This window comes from Capricornis sumatraensis, chromosome 2 (assembly GCF_032405125.1).
Source record: "Capricornis sumatraensis isolate serow.1 chromosome 2, serow.2, whole genome shotgun sequence".
NCBI classification, from domain to species: domain Eukaryota; kingdom Metazoa; phylum Chordata; class Mammalia; order Artiodactyla; family Bovidae; genus Capricornis; species Capricornis sumatraensis.
This window is the reverse complement of record NC_091070.1, coordinates 174,772,676-174,788,992: the sequence shown is the minus strand read 5'-3', so window position 1 is coordinate 174,788,992 and position 16,317 is coordinate 174,772,676.

Sequence of the window (16,317 nt, the reverse complement as noted above, 5' to 3'; positions counted from 1 at the left end):
AAAATCAGACTGTCGGATTCAAAAATAAAGAAATCCCAACTACCAACTCCTTCCTTCACCCGCTTAAATTCTGCTTCTTCCTTAACATTAAATATATATATTAATTAATTAAAAATATTTTTAAAAGTTAGCTAAGGCAAAAGGGGCTAGAGGCAGGTGGCTGGCACTCACTATTTCACTGTCTCAGCACATCTGAAATATTGAAATCAAAGGCTGCTAGCCTGCTTGAGTGGGGGGAGGTAGGGCAGAGAAACAAGGCAAACTCTTACAAAGCCATCTTTCTCCACCCTGGACCATTCTTATGCAATTAGGACTAGAAACTGCATTTAGATGTTATGGTCTTCACATTTAGTGAAAATGCGCATAATCGCTTAGTAACATCTTTTATTAAGCCAATATTTTATGTTTCACAACCATTTCCCCATTTTTTTCCAGACATCCTCCAAGTATTGTTATTACTCCCCCTTTAAGGTGAGGTAACTGAGGCTCCTGAAGCTAAAGGATGTGCCCAAGTCTTTCAGCAATTCTCCAGTCTCCAACTTATCTGAAGCACAGTATTCTTTACGTAGATACCATAACCACTCTCAACAGGTGATAAGACCAGCAGTTCTCAAATCTAGGGAGAGTCTAGTTTTTCTGCCTTTTCATCTTGTCGGGGAAATGGAAAGATTTTAAAAATTATTTTTGAACTTCATTTTTCCTCATATTTAAGAAATTAGACCTAATCATTCAGCTCAGTCGTTTCCATCGTGTCCGACTCTGTGCGACCCTATGCGCTGTAACCTGTGAGGCTCCTCAGTCCATGGGATTCTCCAGACAAGAATACTGCAGCGGGTTGCCATGCCCTCCTCCAGGGGAGCTTCCTGTTCCAGGGATGGACCCCGTGGCATCTCCTGCATTTTCTGTATCACAGGCGGATTCTTTACCGCTGAGCCAGTTGGGAAGCCCATTTACTCAGCCCTATGAAGACCATTACTCAGACTTTCAGAGCAAGACTGGGTCAGTTCAGTTGTTTGTCTTTTCCAGCATAGTTGATCTCCTTATTGGATGTAAAATAGTGGTAGGATATGAGAATGGAGTATATTCCCTTGCATTCTTTCTATGCTGTTGTTTTGAATCTGTATGAGAGTCTGAAAAAAAAAATCATTATAGGGCTATATAGTTTTTAAAGGAGAAAAAGCAAAAATGAAATGTAAACTCTATTTTAACAACATGCATTAATCACATCCCTGTTTTCATTTTTTTACTTTTTTCTTTTACTTTTTTGAAATTTATTTGTAATGCCATGTGTCTAATGAGAACTAAGAAGGAATACAGAAGTGGTTCATTTTTTAAATCTTCCCCCAAGCTTTTATTAGTTTTAATTAGTCTCAAACTCATATTTGTGAAATGTTTTTCTAAAGTGTCATTTGAAAAGTAAAATAATATTCGATGGTATTCCCAGATACAAGTTTTATCCAAAGCACTGGATTGAAAGTACGCATCAAAATTTAATGTTATAGCAATAAAACTCTAGTGTAACTGTATATTTATTTTAAAATTTAAGACCTTTCCATGATTTATACATCAAAAAAAAAAAAACCCAAAGCCAATATACAGTGACATCAAAAATTATTTTTATTTTTATTTGACCTCTTTGAACCTTTGTTTTACCGTTACTGCAGTACACGTTAGACTATATAAGAGTTAAAAGTATAAGCGCATATAGTATCAGTTAATGTTAGCCTCTAACTCACCTCCACCAATGCCTTAAATGTATCACATTTCAGAATTTTTGTATAACAATTTACTCCTTTCCGTGTAGATTGCTTCATCTTATCCTAAGTTGTTTGTTTTGTAGCTATTCACCTTGAAAACAAGTAATTTGGAGGATCTGAGATGTCACTATAGAATGCGGGCACAGAATGACTCCAGATCCACACTTCTTGGTGTCAGAACAGAAATAGTCTGAATTGTGTTGGCCTGAAACATCACCGCCCTCTAGTGACCCAAAGGTTAATAACATGCCATATAATTTCTGAAGAATACAAGCTTTGCTTAGGGACATCTGATACTTTTCATAGGGGCCTAACTCATTAATACATAACTATTGTCATTCTGTCTTTCTTTGAGAGTCTGTTTAATCAATATTCCAGTGAGGATTAAAGTTATAGAGTAAGGTAACTGAAGGACCACATATTCAAAAAATTTACAAAAGATTTTAAAGCGTGTGTTCACCCATTATGTATTTTTAACTGATATCATGCCTAGAAGTGATGATGAATTTATTGTATATACTTCTACTGAACTTCTATTAGGAAATCTTAAAATAGACATAAATTAAAAAAATTAAATCACTGAATAGTCACTGGGAGGACTGATGCTGAAGCTGAAGCTCTAATACTTTGTCCATCTGATGCAAAGAACTGACTCACTGGAAAAGACCCTGATGCTGGGAAAGACTGAAGGCAGGAGAAGGGAACAAGTTGGTGATGGACAAGGAAGCCTGGTGTGTTGCAGTCCATGGGATAGCAAAGAGTCAGAAATGACTAACTGAATTGGAAAAACTAATAAGTAGTTTCACACAATCAAGCCCTTGATTACCTGAAGATATCTGCAGTTCTTACTCTATAGAGCCAACTACTAATTTCAGGATATTTTCAAGTCATTTATTCAATAAATATTGAGATTTGTCTGCCAGTCTAGTAGTTAAGACTCCTTGCTTCCAATGGAGGGGATGCAGCTTCAATTTTTGGTGGGGGAACTAAGATCTCACATGCTGCGTGGTGCACCCAAAAATAAATAAATAGTGAGCACCCAATCTATGTCAGACACCATACAGTCTTCAAGGACACAAGAAAAACAAAAGTTTCGACATTTATGGAGTTTATATTTTAATGGGAACTCTTTCCTACCCAAAATAACAGAAGAATGCTAAACTCAGTGGCTTTTGTTATTTGTCATGCAGATCAAGAAACCCAATTTTAGAAACAATGTATAGTTTTAAATAAAAAGTGGAAAAATGTGTATAGTATTCAGGATCAAATAAGATTTATCTCAGGAACACAAGGTAGATGTAGCTCTCAAACATTAATCAATATAATTAGTAGTTCAACAAAATAGACACTTTAAGTCTTTTCTAAATCAATTATCTGGATACCCTAAGTCCTTTTTATTGACTGCCTCTTTTCCAAACTTTTCTGTTTCATTATGTGCCTAGTAATTTTTAACTGAAAACTGGACATTAAAGTTCATATACTGTAGTGACTGTGGATTTCATTTTTCTTCTGGAGATTACTGATTTGGTGGTGATGGGGTGGTCTTTTGGCAGTTAATGTGCCTGGATTCAAAATGCTAACATTTTCTCTCCTGATAGGCAGCTACTGTTATCTCTTGTCTCTTCATGACTGCTCTTTAAGCCTGGTTTCTTGTGAATTGATCTATCCTATCTAATGCAAAGAGCCAACTCATCGGAAAATACCCTGATGCTGGGAAACACTGAAGGCAAAAGAAAAAGGGGGTAGCAGAGGATGAGATGGTTAGATGGCATCACTGCCTCAGTGGACATGAATTTGAGCAAACTTTGGGAGAGAGCAAAGGACAGAGGAGCCTAGCATGCTACAATCCATGGAATCACAAAGAGCTAGACATGACTTACCAGCTGAACAACATAACTATATGATTTGTTGGTTGTTCAGTGATGGGGATCATTCTGTCTGGTTTATTTGCTTATAGGGGGTCTCTTCTGATTTCTAGCTGTTCTGTCAGTTTGGAGCTGTGCCTTGGTATTTCAAGCCTGTGAAGCTTCAGCTTGCTTTTTAAAATTAGGTTCCAGGGCGATTCTGTCATTCGCATATAGTTTGGCTGTCAAACGTAGATTTGGGCAGAAGTTCCAGTTCACTCTTTCTGTGGTTCTCATTGTTTGAATTTCCTATTTAAATTTGCAGTGGTTTTTCTAAACTTGAACTCCCATCTCTTGCACTTTTTGCCAATGAGGGCACTTTGTCTACCATTGTTTCCTATGAGATAGTCATGAGGATTGGTTATCACCTCAGTCCAAAAGGCCAGAAGTCTTAATTCTTACCCCTGTCAGTTGCAGTTTTTGAGATTAATTTTTTTCTCTCAGTTCTGTGTGCTTCTGAATGCTTTCCAATGAATTTAAATAGTTGTTTTAAATTGTTATCTGAAGGACAGTGATATTGGCATAATGATATACATGCCGTTCAATGGAATAGATGTGCGTGTGTGAGCTCAGTCGTGTCCAACTCTGTGCAACCCCATGATAACTCAACAGGCTTCTCTGTCCATGGAATTTTCTAGGCAAGAACACCGGAGCGGGTTGCTATTTCCTTTTCCAGGGAATCTTCCCAACCCAGGGATGGAACCCTTGGCTCTTGTGTCTCCTGAACTGGTAGGTGGCTTCTTTACCACTAGCTCCATCTGGGAAGCCCACTTTATATAAATATGTAGTTATATATCTATATAATGTTTATATAGATATATAAATATACAGAGATATAGATACAAAGATATGTATACACACATACATACATAAATGCAAATTCAGTTTTCAGCAGTGTTAAAGTAATTCAGTAAAGTCTTCACAAATGGTGCTGGGAAAACTGGATACCTATATGCAAATAAAAATGAACACAATCCTTATCTCACACCACACACAGAGTATCATACATTAAAGTGATTTAATCTTAAGACTATAAACCTTCTAAATTAAAATAGAAAAACTCTTGTGATTTCTTTACCCTCTCATTGTTACTAGAAGTACTCCTACAGCTTTTTCTTGTCTTTTGAACATCTAACAAACGTGATTATCTCTTTTGGTCATTATATATAGAAATCCCTTATAGTCTCAAATGCCAGGAACAATCTTTTTTTTCTTGAATGTTTGCAGCATAATTTTTCTGAATGTTTAGGTTATAATTTTTTATTAGCAGCAATTACAATAACATTTTTATATTTATTGGTGTGTACATTTGTGGGGCTTATTCTTATCATGATAAATCCTTAGGAGAGGATTGATACATCCCAAATTTGTATCCACAGCCTGTATTTCCCCTGGAATTCTAGCCTCATTTATCCAACTGACTGTCATCCCACCTGGATAACCCAATAACACCACAGTATGTTCAAATGGTACTTCAAATTTTCTTTTTCATTCCTGGTTATACCTGAGTCTTCTCCATTGCAATGTATAATAGTGCCATCCACAAACTCAAGCCAGAAATCAAATGGCCATCCTTAACTCTTCCTTTTCCATTGTTTCTCTTTTCCAATCCATTATCCAGTAATATTAATTCTATTTCCAAAATATTCATTCACTGTATCCATCTCCACAGCTACTATCTTGGTTCGGGTCACTGCCATCATTTACCTAATCTACTGCTATTGTTTTTATTTTTTCTTGGTTTTATCATTTTAAATTTTATTGTGACAAAATAAGCAAAGCTTAAATAGCATGTAGATTTTATTTTAAACAAATGATTTAGCTGTGCTTTGTTGCTGTGTGCGGGCTTCTCACTGTGGTGGCTTCTCTTGTGGCATTCAGGCTCTAGAGCGTGCGAGCTTCAGTAGTTGCAGGGCCTGGGCCCCAGGCTCTAGAGCACAGGCACAGTAGCTGTGGTGCACGGGCTTAGCTGCCCCGAGGCGTGTGGGATCTTCCTGGATCAGAGATTAAACCTGTGTCTCCTGCATTGGTGGATTCTTTACCACTGGGTCACCAGGGAAGCCCATATATTTTTAAAGGTTGATGATATTTTCTACACCTGTCCTTATTTTCACTTCCAAATTAACCAATATGAACAGGTTGTGGTATACTTCAGAGTTTTCTTTATGCTCATATAAAGATACATTCACTTACAATACATGGGTTCCTGCTGCTCTGTTTGCCAGCTCTGAATTACAATCTGAGTAAAATGTACTTTACTCTTAGTTTGGATCTCCCTAACTAGTAAAGTTAAATCCATTTTCCCATGTCTATTAACTTCCTCGTTGATTTTTGTGCACTGCCCATTGGATTATCATTATGCTATTAATTTGCAGGAGCTCTTTGGATATTTAGATATCCACTACCTGTTTCTCATTTTCCTACCCTATCATTTTGCTTGTTTTTGTCATGTTTATTACCATATGTAGAAAATTTGTTGAGTAAAATGTTCATCTTTCCCTTTATGATTTTCAGGATTATTGCTTAAGAAAGTTAAAGTTTCTCCTTAATTTCTATACTCGTTACATTTTGGAAAATACTGCTTTAATAATCATGTTAAATCAAATAGATTTAAATTTTTACTTTTTAGCAAATAAAGTGGAAGTTTAACTTTTTTTGATAATTATATGGCTAACTAGCACTATTTATTAAGTAAATCATAATTCTTCTCTTAAATACCATTTTATCATATACTAAATTTCTATATAGCCTAGAATCTAGGTCTTGCTTTCTAAATATCATTCTTCAATAAGAACCACCAGAGCTCCTTGGAGAAATGACTGATGGAGGGCTGAGGCAGGGAAATGATGAGCCTACAGCATCTGTATTATCAAAAATTAGACTGCTCAAAAGACAAAAGGATGGTGATATGTCAAAGAAACACAGGAGTCAATGTAAAACAGTCCCCAATGGATTGGAACAATTTGACCAATAAAATATATAATAGAATCCTGAATATAATCTAAATGTAAATATACACAGGTCCATACTGATATAAATGAGTAAAAAAGAGGCAAACCTGCTTAATATATGTAGATACTCCCCTCTCCAGGAACTGAGACATAGTCCCCCTTATTGAGAGTATGCTTGATTTCATGACTTTCAGGCATTTATTGTGCTTTGAGTTTCAGATACTGCATTTTTAGATAGAAGATTGGTGGCAATCCTGCACCATCAGAAAATGGTTAGTATTTTAAAAAATAAGAGTATTTTAGACTTAAGGTATGTATATTGTCGTTTTAGACATAATATCACACACTTAATAGACTTTGGTATAGGGTAAACATAACTTTTATATGCACTAGCAAGCCAGTAAGTTTGTGTGAATCGCTTTACTGTGATACCTGGTTTACTGTGGTGGTCTGGAATTGAACCGGCAGTTATCTCCAACGTATGCCTGTGCTTCCAAAGAACATAGTATTAAAAAGAAAATAGTAGTACCTTTATGACGGAGAACTCTGGCAAACCCTGTCTTAACAAAGTGATGGTTAACATCTCCAGTAATGTCATGTGGATACATCTCTTTGATATGTGATGAGGAAGTCACTTCACTCCTACAGTAACCATTCCAAACCCTATAACACCAGTCTAATCATGAAAAGAAAGTAACAGATAAACCCCAAATGAAGATCATTCTACAGGACACCAGAAAAATACTCTGGTGGTCAGGTATTCTGTAGAAAACCTGGTAAACTGGTGGAAATTAAAGGAAATCTGGAGTTAACAGTAACGTGTGAATATTGGGTTTCTTGTATTCCTGCAAATTATGCCAAATATTAAGGGTACAGAAACTCTGATTATCTTGGCAAGTTTTCTATATATATAAAATTATCCCCCAAAAGATATATAAGGGTGTATTCTTTTCTATAATCTCATACTTTATTCCACTAAGTTACTTATATTTCTAGGTGAATAGTTTTGACTGGCTTAGGTCATGAACTCTTTATTGCAAAATTCAGACTTAAATTGAAGAAAGTAGGGAAAACCACTAGACCATTAAATGACCTAAATCAAATCCATTACCATTATACAGTGGAAGTGACAAATAGATTCAAAGGATTAGATCTGACAGAGTGCCTGAAGAACTGTGGATGGGGTTTGTAACACTGTATAGGAGGCCGTGATCAAAACAATCCCCAAGAAAAAGAAATGCAAAAAGGCAAAATGGTTGCGTGAGGAGGACTTACAAATAACTGAGAAAAGAGAAGGAAAGGCAAAGGAGAAAAGGAAAGATATACCTATCTAAATGCAGAGTTCCAAAGGATAGCAAGGAGAGATAAGAAAGCCTTCCTCAGTGATCAATGCAAATAGAGGAAACCAATAGATTGGGAAAGACTAGAGACCTCTTCAAGAAAATCAGACATACCAAGGAAACATTCCATGCAAAGATGAGCACAATAAAGGACAGAAATGGTGTGGATCTAACAGAAGCAGAAGATAATTAATAAGATGTGGCAAGAATACACATAAGAACTATACAGAAAAGATCTTAATGACCCAGATAACCACAATAGTGTGATCACTCACCTAGAGCCAGACATCCTGGAATGCAAAGTCAAGTGGGCCTTAGGAAGCATCACCACGAACAAAGCTAGTGATGGTGATGGAATTCCAGCTGAGCTATTTCAAATCCTAAAAGATGCTGTGAAAATGCTGCACTCAATATGCCAGCAAATTTGGAAAACTCAGCAGCGGCCACTGGACTGGAAAAGGTCAGTTTTCATTCCAATCCCATTCCAATCCAATTGTGCAGTTCAAACTACTGCACAATTGCACTCATCCCATATGCTAGCAAACTAATGCTCAAAATTCTCTAACCTAGCCTTCAGCAGTATGTGAACTGAAAACTTGGATTTTCAAGCTGGATTTAGAAAAGGCAGAGGAACCAGAGATCAAATTGCCAAGATCCGTTGGATCAAAGAAAAAGCAAGAGTTTCAAAAAAATTTCCGCTTCTGCTTTACTGACTACTCCAAAGCCTTTGACTGTGTGGATCACAACCACCTGCGGAAAATCTTCAAGAGATGGGAATACCAGACCACCTGATCTGCCTCCTGAGAAATTTGTATGCAGGTCAAGAAGCAATAGTTAGAACCAGACATGGAAAAACAGACTGGTTTCAAATTGGGAAAGGAGTACATCAAGGCTGTATAGTCGCCCTGCTTATTTAACTTATATGCAAAATACATCCTGTGAAATGCCAGGCTAGATGAAGCACAACCTGGAATCAAGATTGCCAGGAGAAATATCAATAACCTGAGATATGCAGACACCACCCTTATGGCAGAAAGAGAAGAGGGACTCAAGAGCCTCTTGATTAAAGTGAAAGAGTGAAAAAGCTGGCTTAAAACTCAATATTCAAGAAAGATCATGGCATCTGGTTCCATCAGTTCATGGCAAATAGAAGGGGAAACAATGGAAACCATGACAGACTTTATTTTCTTGGGCTCCAAAATCACTACAGATGGTGACTGCAGCCATTAAAAGATGCTCGCTCCTTGGAAGAAACATATGACAAACAAACAGTATATTAAAAAGCAGACATTTTGCCAACAAAGGCCTGCCAGTCAAAGCTATGGTTTTTCCAGTAGTAATGTATGGATGTGAGTTGGACTATAAAGCTGAGTGCTGATGAATTGATGTTTTTGAACTGTGGTGTTGAAGACTCGAGTCCCTTGGACTGCAAAATCAAACCAGTCAAACCTAATGGAAATCAGTCCTGAATATTCATTGGAAAGACTTGCTGAAACTCCAGGACTTTGGCCATCTGATGCAAAGAACTGACTCATTGGGGAAAGACCCTGATGCTCGGCAAGACTGAAAGCAGAAGGGGACGACAGAAGATGATATGGTTGAATGGCATCAGACTTGATGGAGAAGTTTAAGCAAGCTCAGGGAGTTGGTGATGGACAGGGAAGCCTGGAGTGCTGCAGTCCATGGGGTTGCAAGGAGTCACACACGACTGAGTGACCAAACTGAACTGACCTTCATGTAAACAGGATCAAATAGAGCACACATACTTAAACTCCCCAGGTGTATTTGAAGAGTATTTTTTGTTGCTAGTGAGTTGTGTGTCAATTAGGTCAAGTTGACTGATCTCCCCATTTTTGCCATACAGTTTTATCAAGTTTTGCTTCATGTTTTCAACTATTACATGTATAAACGCTTATGATTGATTATGCTTTTGACTTACGTGATTTATTCCTATTCTTTCCTCAGTTTTTACTACAACTATAGTATTTCCACCCTTTCACTTCCAACCTATTTGTATCTTTACGTTCACAATAGATTTAAGAGCATATGTGTCTTGCTCCATTTATCTAGTGTGACAGTCTCCTTTATTATGGTGAGTGTTTGAACAGTGGTTGGGCTTAAACCTACTACCATTTTCCATCACGTTTCTTTTTTCTGCCTCCTTTTGCACTATTTGTGATTCCATTTTTTCCCTTTTTAAGTGTATTATGTGTAACTCCTGGTTAGGTTCGGTGGTGCTTTTATAGCATACATCTTATCAAAGTACCTTCAAGATATGTACAACTTTGTTTATAACCCTACAAATGGCTCACTTCCATTTCCCCGCTTTTGACCTGAGTAACTTCTGCTGTTTACTTGCACCTAAGTCTCACAGTCTATTTGCTTTAAACAACTCTTTTAGTGACTTAAAAAAAAATCTTATTTTTGTATTAGAGATTCAGCTTTGGAGAAGTTAAAGTTTATACATTTGAACGGGTATATATAGAATAGTAGGCCGATTTTTTAAAATACCTTTAAAGATACTGCATGATCTTCTGTTTTTCCCTGTTCAGACAGTACTGGCTGTCATCCTTATCATTTCTCTATAAACGACTTTTTCTCTGGCTGTTTTTCATCTTTATCACAGGCTTTCAACAACTTGATTATCAATAGATCTGCTTAAATTTCCATATCTATGCTTAGACCTTGATATGGAATGCTTTGTGAGAAGCATTTAAACTCAAGGATTTTACATCAAGTGTTTTAGATTCATTTCCATAATTTGGGGAAAATATTACAAGTGAAATTTCCCAATATCCTCTTGGTATTTTTTCTATTGCAGGGTTTTAGTAATACAGGTGCCCGCACCGGGTTATGCAGCCTGAGAAGTACTTACAGGGTCTTCATTTCTGGTAGAGAATTAACGAGAATACTTTGCAACCTTTCCTCTTTAGTGTTTCTTATGTATTAAGAACAGTGTGATTATACAGCAATGCAATTCTGTAATTCCAACCAAACCATTTACAAAGGTGCAGATATTTAACTTTCTCTGATCATGGTCACTAGTATCACACTAAAATTCTTAAACTGTAATAGCCACATAATCTAAATTACAATAAGATGATTTATCTTTTCTGCTCAGAATTCTGATGTGAAGTATTTAAGCATTGAAAAGGCAACATTTTCAGATTTGAATAACTAGAGGTAATGTCATTAAGAGGATTAATGTAATTACTAATTTATAAGATTTGTGTCATACACATCACTTCCATGTTTTTTCAGATCTTTAGTTCACTAAAGAGCAAATAACTCCTAATTTCAGTTCAGTTCAGTCGCTCAGTCGTGTCTGACTCTTTGCAACCCCATGAATCGCAGCACGCCAGGCCTCCCTGTCCATCACTATCTCCCGGAGTTCACTCAGACTCACGTCCATTGAGTCCGTGATGCCATCCAGCCATCTCATCCTCGGTCGTCCCCTTCTCCTGCCCCCAATCCCTCCCAGCATCAGAGTCTTTTCCAATGAGTCAACTCTTCGCATGAAGTGGCCAAAGTACTGGAGCTTCAGCATTCCTTCTAAAGAAATCCCAGGGTTGATCTCCTTCAGAACTCCTAATTTACATTTCTTATAATAAATGTCCAAATCTTTGCCAATAAAATGAACTTCACTGTTGTAGTTACCAATCGATAATATTTTATGCTATTTTCTCTTAAAAGCTTTTAGGGCCTCAAAACCTATTAAATACGGTTGTAGTCTATGTTTACTGTTCTAAAATTTTAAGTAAACATATGACAGTATTTTAATAAACACAAAGGCTTATTTTTAAACTCATTGCTTACTTTGCAAATGACACACTCCAATGTACTTAGTTCCAAGAGTTATACATTCTAAAGGAATTCAATTTACCAATTCATAAGCAAATTTGCTTAGGTTGGTATTTTTGCAGAGACATGTTAGGAATAAACCAAGAGCTTACTAAAATTCTCTTGCTGCTGCTGCTAAGTTGCTTCAGTTGTGTCTGACTCTATGCAACCCCACAGACGGCAGCCCACCAGGCTCTGCCATCCCAGGATCAGAGTAATTCTGTGCTTCTGTCCTTGGGAATATAAAAAGAAATTAAACAAATTTCAAAACATGTACCAGTAAGGCTTGGTTTCCAATCTTCTCTTCAGTTCAGTTGCTCAGTCGTGACCAACTCTTTACAACCCCATGGAAACCTTCTCTTAGCTGTTTACAATAAACCTAAGTTGGTGTTTTACCGGGCTTTCTGCTGGCTTAGATGGTAAAGAATCTGCCTGTAAGGCAGGAGACCTGGGTTCAAACCCTGGGTTGGGAAGTTCCTCTGGAGAAGGAAACAGCCACCCACTCCAGTATTCTTGCCTGGAGAGTTTCACGGACAAAGAAGCCTGGCAGGCTACAATCCATGGGGTTGCAAAGAGTTGGAGCCAACTGAGTGACTTAACCCTTTTATGTTGGCATACATCGAAGGCAACAGTGTTTACATGCAATTTCTACAGATTCTATACTACACTGAAACATACAGCTGGATGAGTAAATGCAAACCTTATTAGCTTGTGATGAAATGGAACTATTAAACTGGGGAAAAAAAAAAAAAAAGTCCAGTTTGGCAACTGGCTATCATAACTTCAGAAAGAAAACTCCTGCAACCAAATGTTTTCCAGTAAAGAATAAGCATTTCCTTCAGTAAGTATTGGAGGAAAAAGCTGACTAAACTCTTTAAGAAACATGAGATATTTATATTTATTCCCTTGTCAAACATTTGGGTGCTAGCTATAGAATGCTGAAAGAGCTAGAAATACTGCATAAAAGACTTTCAAGAAATTCACCTGAACTATGGAAACTCAGGAATCACGGAGAGCATCTGAGTGTTCTGAATCGAGTCATGAAGATCAAGTGAAAAAGGGATGGTAACGAGATGTGTACAGGGCATAGGAAACTTGCAGATAAATGGAAATTTATCACAAGTAGTCAGCATGGCTCATGGGGATAGCTATATAGGCTTTGTGCCCAGTTTGCTGGAACTGGCAGGGGAAAGCGAAGGTGTGGTAGTCACAAGATTTTAGTTTAATCCTGAGAACCATAGGAAAATTTTTAAACAAGGAAACTACATGAACATAAACAGCTAAAAACCACTCTGAGTACTAAAAGGATAACTACTTGGTTAAATATCATTTAGCAGACTGTGGAAGACCTCTACTATATGTCAGAGGGGTGGTGAGTGAGTGCTGGTCGCTCAGTTGTGCCCAACTCTTTGGAATCCCAAGGACTGTAGCTTGCTAGGCTCCTCTGTCCATGGGATTCTCCAAGCAAGAATACTGGGAGTGGGTTTTCATTCCCTTTTCCAGATGATCTTCCCAATCCAGTGATCGAACCCAGGTCTCCTGCATTGAAGGCGGATTCTTTACCATCTGCATACGCCATATGCCAGCCTGCCGCTGCTACTGCTGCTAAGTCGCTTCAGCCGTGTACGACTCCGTGTGACCCCATAGATGGCAGCCCACCAGGCTCCCCCATCCATGGGATTTTCCAGCAAAGAGTTCTGGAGTGGGCTCCCATTGCCTTCTCTGACTCAAAGTTAAATCAGATTTATTGGAGGTGGGAAGGCAAAAGAGAAATCTAAGAGGACTCTCCACCCTACCTTACTGATAATGTTGTTTATCAATGTGAAATATACTAGTTTTGATGGACAGATTGCATGGGTAGAAATTAGATATGTTGAAACCGTTTGACATTTAAAAAGAAGGCACACAGTATGCAGTTTAATGGATCTGGTGCTATAGAAAGGGGTGAGTAGGAACACTTTAGTACTACCATACAAAATATCTGAGGCCACGGGTAGGGAGTAATAGTTAATTGCTGTATACTCATACGCTAGTCATAAAAATGTCCAATGTCATACAGCTTCCATGAAGTAAAAATTCAAATCTGGATCTGATTCCAGGGAAAGAGTACAGATAGAAATGAACTATCATTGCCAAATCCACCACTGGGATCACATCCATTCACTTCATATTACATTCAGGCCAGAGGTACTCAGTCTCTGATAATGGCACAGAGAACAGGTCACAGATGTTTCAGTTTGTGGGTAGATACAAAACTCTTTGTTCTGACTGCCCGATTAAGGTCTTTAATTGTCACTGTTTTTAGGCACTTTTCAATGTGGTGCAGTTTCTTTCTGACAGCATTATTACTCGGTCCCTTCTTTTTCTAAGGTTCTAAACCACCACAGTATTTTGGATCTCCTAGAACACAACCAAATCTTGAGGCTCCACAAATTAGCTCACCTTATTCATCAGTAAACCTGTCCTTCAAGACTGCTCAAGTCAATTCCTTAAGAGTTTGCCTCTTCATTCAGACAAGACTGATTTTCTTCCCACTTTAGCAGAGACTTATTGCTTCTATAAGTAAGACTATTTCCCCACTAGATTGAGATTATGTGAAAGGGGTTGTCCTACATACATTTTGGCTTCAAATCCAGGTCTTACTCAGTTGAATAATGTATATACCATCATTCTTCTTATGTATATTTTAATCATTTATGTATAAGTTACCAGTTATTGTTATTTTCTTATGCTACTATGTTTACTTTGCTAAATACAAGCATTTGCAAACTATTAGTTATCACATGTTCATCTTTTAACCATGTGCAATGCTACAATACCCTCTTGTAAGCATCCGTGTGGTTCAATGTGGCTGGGAAAAAAAAACTGTGTTGGCTCCAATGCCACCTGAATTCATTCTTACTGATATTATATTTAACTGTCAAGGTTCCTCCTTAAGGTCAAAGCTATCACCATCACCAAGGTCTAGATTTTATTCCCTCAACTACCTGATGATAAACCTCCCTCTCCAACAATTCTTCCTTCCTTCCCTTTCTCCATCATCTACCAGAGAATGGAGGCAAGTCAAAGGTTAAGAGTCAATCTGAAAAAGACACTCAATGGCCAAAGTTGGAAGTTTGAGCAGAAAATAACACAGCATTCAACTATGACTTAAAGAATAAATATGCAGAAGTCCATACAAGTGTAAATAAATAGGAGACAAATCTACAAGTGAATTCAAATATGCGTAGACAGCCTTTTACCACAGGGGGTTGTGGAATTTAATTCTCCCCATCCCTACTCTGAAGGTGAGCTACACTTAGTGACTTGCTGACAAAGAATGGAGTAGATTAAGGGCAAAAAACTGAACTACAATGGTGATTTCAGGCAATTTCTGTAAGAAGGGCACTTTTCTTCTGTGGTATCTGCTCTGAAACTCAAAAACTCAGTCCAATCACAAGAAAAACCAGACAAACTCAGAATGAGGGACATTCTAAAGGATACCCAGCCAGTACTCCTCTTAAGTCATCAAAGGCAAGGAAGGAATGACAACCTGTCAGACCAGAGGAGACTGGAGATATATGAGAAACAAGTGGAAGTGTAATGTAGCACCCTGGATTAGAGTAATGGAAAAATACTGAAATTCAAATAAAACCTGTACTGTAAGTAACAGTAACATATCAGTGTTGGTTTCTTAGTTTTGACAAACTCACAGTGATATGCTAATGATGGTGGAGACTGGGTGGGAGCACATGGGAACTTTCTGTTCAACCTTTGCAACTTTTCTGTAAAGTTTTTTAAATTTATTTTAATTGGAGGTTAATTACTTTACAATATTGTATTCAGAATAGTATGTCTACTTATCCACCTACTTATAAAAGACCAAAATTAACACCTTCTTACTAAATCAGATTTTTTAAAAAATCTATTTGACTTAACATTTATCTCCTCAAACAGGTTATTTGGTTGTTGCTAGAGGTAATACTGGTATCTGCCATGAGACTTGGGGATGAATCCCCATTAAGCCACTCCTGTGGTTCCCTTGGGCAAATTTTAATTTCCTTAAACTGTAATCTGTTTGTAAAACATGGGATGATATACAATAGTATGTAAAGATGACAGGAAGAATTAGCCAGGAAATCAGTATTACATACCTTCAACTGCCTTTAAACAAAACTCCATTGTTTTCCAGAAATAAAACTATTTCCAGTTTAGGAAAGCTATCAAGTTATTTCTATTAAAAAACAAAACATCTAACACTTATGTCAAAATTGTTAGGGAAGAAGAGAGAAATTTCATACCTTCTTACCAGCATCTATTAAAACAGCATTGGCTGTGGAAGCCAAATATCAAGAAGATGTGAGAAAAAAAAAACAACAGTTTTACCCTGGTATATGTGCTAGAGAGTTTTATGCTTGCAGCTTGCTCTGAACTTGGAATCTGTTGCCAATACCAACTATTCAATATTGTTTAGATAAAAAGGATTCTAAATAGAAATTAAGAACACTTAACAGTTAAAAAAGATACTTGTTAAGTGCTAAGAAGC